Genomic DNA, 5206 nt, shown 5'->3' on the forward strand with positions numbered 1-5206 from the left:
CAACTCAACAAGTACCATCGGAGACACCTATAGAGCAGCTTTATAATCACTGAGTTACGTTGTGACGTTTGGTAGCACACAAAGTGTTCCTCCGTTAATCGGGAGTTGCATAATCTCATAGTCATAGGAACATGTACAAGTCATGAAGAAAGCAATAGCAGTAAACTAAAACGATCAAGTGCTAAGCTAACGGAATGGGTCAAGTCAATCACATCATTCTCCTAATGATGTGATCCCGTTTATCAAATGACAACTCATGTCTATGGCTAGGAAACTCAGCCATCTTTGATCAACGAGCTAGTCAAGTAGAGGCATACTAGTGACACTATGTTTGTCTATGTATTCACACATGTATTATGTTTCCGGTTAATACAATTCTAGCATGAATAATAAACATTTATCATGATATGAGCAAATAAATAATAACTTTATTATTGCCTCTAGGGCATATTTCCTTCAGGAACATACCCCTCGGGAGAGGACGGTGAAGGAGCTTATCGCTTTCGATGGGATCGCGGATCCGGTGACGGCTGGCAGGCGTGTCAGCAACCGGATCTAGGGACAGCCAGATGCGGACGACCTGCAGCTAACGCGTGCCAAGAGGGCAGCCATGCTTCGTCGTGTCGAGGCTACTACAGGTGCATCTTTTTATAAAAGTTGTTCAATTTTGCACTTCTCAGAGAATGAAATAGTGGATAAGGCAAACGACTTAGGAATTTCTTTGGGATCAAATGAAACCGAGGTTGTCAAATCCGTCAACGATCTTTTAGACTTGGAAGCGGAGAGGGCTTCCGAAAATATTTGTAATCTTGCATCTATCAAACCCATGAGTGACAATGAAATGAATAATTTAGGAATGGTTGATCTCGCAAATATATGTAACAATATTTTGCCTAGTGCGGAGGCCGAGGATGAGGAGGAATCGGAGACTACAGATACGGTAGAGCCTCTCCTGATGGCGGGTGTAGTTTCTTTCGGCGCCAATCCTACTTTCCCGCAGGGCATTGAGGAGAAGCCCAAACGAACCTGGAAGCGGAAAATTTATCCTACTTTAGCAGTACGTGATGTCTACTACACAACCTTCTTCTTGTAGACGTTGTTGGGCCTCCAAGTGCAGAGGTTTGTAGGACAGTAGCAAATTTCCCTCAAGTGGATGACCTAAGGTTTATCAATCCGTGGGAGACGTAGGATGAAGATGGTCTCTCTCAAACAACCCTGAACCAAATAACAAAGCGTCTCTTGTGTCCCCAACACACCCAATACAATGGTAAATTGTATAGGTGCACTAGTTCGGCGAAGAGATGGTGATACAAGTGCAATATGGATGGTAGATATAGGTTTTTGTAATCTGAAAATAAAAAAACAGCAAGGTAATTAATGATAAAAGTGAGCGTAAACGGTATTGCAATGTGTTGAAACAAGGCCTAGGGTTCATACTTTCACTAGTGCAAGTTCTCTCAACAATAATAACATAATTGGATCATATAACTATCCATCAACATGCAACAAAGAGTCACTCCAAAGTCACTAATAGCGGAGAACAAACGAAGAGATTATGGTACGGTACGAAACCACCTCAAAGTTATTCTTTCCAATCAATCCATTGGGCTATTCCTATAAGTGTCACAAACAGCCCTAGAGTTCGTAGTAAAATAACACCTTAAGACACACATCAACCAAAACCCTAATGTCACCTAGATACTCCAATGTCACCTCAAGTATCCGTGGGTATGATTATACGATATGCATCACAAAATCTCAGATTCATCTATTCAACCAACACATAGAACCTCAAAGAGTTCCCCAAAGTTTCTACCGGAGAGTCAAGACGAAAACGTGTGCCAACCCCTATGCATAGGTTCATGGGCGGAACCCGCAAGTTGATCACCAAAACATACATCAAGTGGATCACGTTATATCCCATTGTCACCACAGATAAGCACAGCAAGACATACATCAAGTGTTCTCAAATCCTTAAAAACTCAATCCGATAAGATAACTTCAAAGGGAAAACTCAATCCATTACAAGAGAGTAGAGGGGGAGAAACATCATAAGATCCAACTATAATAGCAAAGCTCGTGATACATCAAGATCGCGCCAAATCAAGAAGACGAGAGAGAGAGAGAGAGAGAGAGAGAGAGAGAGAGAGAGAGAGAGATCAAACACATAGCTACTGGTACATACCCTCAGCCCCGAGGGTGCACTACTCCCTCCTCGTCATGGAGAGCGCCGGGATGATGAAGATGGCCACCGGTGAGGGCTCCCCCGTCCGGCAGGGTGCCGGAACAGGGTCCCGATTGGTTTTTGGTGGCTACAGAGGCTTGCGGCGGCGGAACTCCCGGTCTACTCTGTTCCCCGAAGGTTTTAGGGTATATTGGTATATATAGGAGGAAGAAATACGTCAGGGGAGCCACGAGGGGCCCACGAGGGTGGAGGGCGCGCCCAGGGGGGTGGGCGCGACCCCTGCCTCGTGCCTTCCTCGTTGATCCCCTAACGTGCACTCCAAGTCTCCTGGATTGCTTTCTTTCCAAAAATAACTTCTCCGAAGGTTTCATTCCGTTTGGACTCCATTTGATATTCCTTTTCTTCGAAACACTAAAACAAGGTAAAAAACAGGAACTGGCACTGGGCTCTGGGTTAATAGGTTAGTCCCAAAAATAATATAAAAGTGTTTAATAAAGCCCATAAACATCCAAAACAGATAATATAATAGCATGGAACAATCAAAAATTATAGATACGTTGGAGACGTATCAGGAGCCCCAAGCTTAATTCCTGCTCGTCCTCGAGTAGGTAAATGATAAAAACAGAATTTTTGATGTGGAATGCTACCTAACATATTTATCAATGTAATCTTCTTTATTGTGGCAAGAATATTCAGATCCATAAGATTCAAGACAAAAGTTTAATATTGACATGAAAACAATAATACTTCAAGCATACTAACAAAGCAATCATGTCTTCTCAAAATAACATGGCCAAAGAAAGCTATCCCTACAAAATCATATAGTCTGGCTATGCTCTATCTTCATCACACAAAATATTTAAATCATGCACAACCCCGATGACAAGCCAAGCAATTGTTTCATACTTTTGATGTTCTCAAACTTTTTCAATCTTCACGCAATACATGAGCGTGAACCATGGACATAGCACTATAGGTGGAATAGAATGGTGGTTGTGGAGAAGACAAAAAGGAGAAGATAGTCTGACATCAGCTAGGCGTATCAACGGGCTATGGAGATGCCCATCAATAGATATCAATGTGAGTGAGTAGGGATTGCCATGCAACGGATGCACTAGAGCTATAAGTGTATGAAAGCTCAACAAAAGAAACTAAGTGGGCGTGCATCCAACTTGCTTGCTCACGAAGACCTAGGGCAATTTGAGGAAGCCCATCATTGGAATATACAAGCCAAGTTCTATAATGTAAAACTCCCACTAGTATATGAAAGTGACAACATAGGAGACTATCTATCCTGAAGATTATGGTGCTACTTTTGAAGCACAAGTGTGGTAAAAGGATAGTAGCATTGCCCCTTCTCTCTTTTTCTCTCATTTTTTTTGTTTGGGCCCTTTTCTCTTTTTTATGGCCTCTTTTCTTTATTTGGGCTTCTTTGGCCTCTTTTATTTATTTTTTTCGTCCGGAGTCTCATCCCGACTTGTGGGGGAATCATAGTCTCCATCATCCTTTCCTCACTGGGACAATGCTCTAATAATGATGATCATCACACTTTTATTTAATTACAACTCAAGAATTACAACTCGATACTTAGAACAACAATATGACTCTATGTGAGTGCCTCCGGTGGAGTACCGGGATGTGCAATGAATCAAGAGTGACATGTATAAAACATTATGAACGGTGGCTTTGGCACAATACGATGTCAACTACATGATCATGCAAAGCAATATGACAATGATGAAGCGTGTCATAGCAAACGGAACGGTGGTAAGTTGCATGGCAATACATCTCGGAATGGCTATGGAAATGCCATAATAGGTAGGTATGGTGGCTGTTTTGAGGAAGGTATATGGTGGGTGTATGATACCGGCGAAAGGTGCGCGGTATTAGAGAGGCTAGCAATGGTGGAAGGGTGAGAGTGCATATAATCCATGGACTCAACCTTAGTCATAAAGAACTCATATACTTATTGCAAAAATCTATTAGTTATCGAAACAAAGTACTACGCGCATGCTCCTAGGGGGATAGATTGGTAGGAAAAGACCATCGCTCGTCCCCGGCCGCCACTCATAAGGAAGACAATCAATAAGTAAATCATGCCCCGACTTCATCACATAACGGTTCACCATACGTGCATGCTACGGGAATCACAAACTTTAGAACAAGTATTTCTCAAATTCACAACTACTCAACTAGCATGACCCTAATATCACCATCTTCACATCTCAAAACAATCATAAGGAATCAAACTTCTCATAGTATTCAATGCACTTTATATGAAAGTTTTTATTATATCCCTCTTGGATGCCTATCATATTAGGACTAAATTCATAACCAAAGCAAATTACCATGCTGTTTAGGACTCTCAAAATAATATAAGTGAAGCGTGAGTGTTCATCTATTTCTTCAAAATAAATCCACCGCCGTGCTCTAAAATATATAAGTGAAGCACTAGAGCAAACGACAAACTACTCCGAAAGATATAAATGAAGATCAATGAGTAGTTAAATAATTATTTAGCTATGTGAAGACTCTCTCTCATTTATGAATTTAAGATCTTGGTATTTTATTCAAACAGCAAGCAAAGCTAAAGAAAATAAAATGATGCTCCAAGCAAAACACATATCATGTGGTGAATAAAAATATAGCTCCAAGTAAAGTTACCGATGAACGAAGACGAAAGAGGGGATGCCTTCCGGGGCATCCCCAAGCTTAGGCTCTTGGTTATCCTTGAATATTACCTTGGGCATCCCCAAGCTTAGGTTCTTTCCACTCCTTATTCCATAGTCCATCGAATCTTTACCCAAAACTTGAAAACTTCACAACACCAAACTCAACAGAAAACTCGTAAGCTCCGTTAGTGAAAGAAAACAAAACACCACTTAAAGGTACTGTAATGAACTCATTATTTATTTGCATTGGTGTTAAATCTACTGTATTCCAACTTCTCTATGGTTTATAAACTATTTTACTTGCCATAGATTCATCAAAATAAGCAAACAACACACGAAAAACAGAATC

This window comes from Aegilops tauschii, chromosome 7, assembly GCF_002575655.3.
Source record: "Aegilops tauschii subsp. strangulata cultivar AL8/78 chromosome 7, Aet v6.0, whole genome shotgun sequence".
NCBI lineage: Eukaryota > Viridiplantae > Streptophyta > Magnoliopsida > Poales > Poaceae > Aegilops > Aegilops tauschii.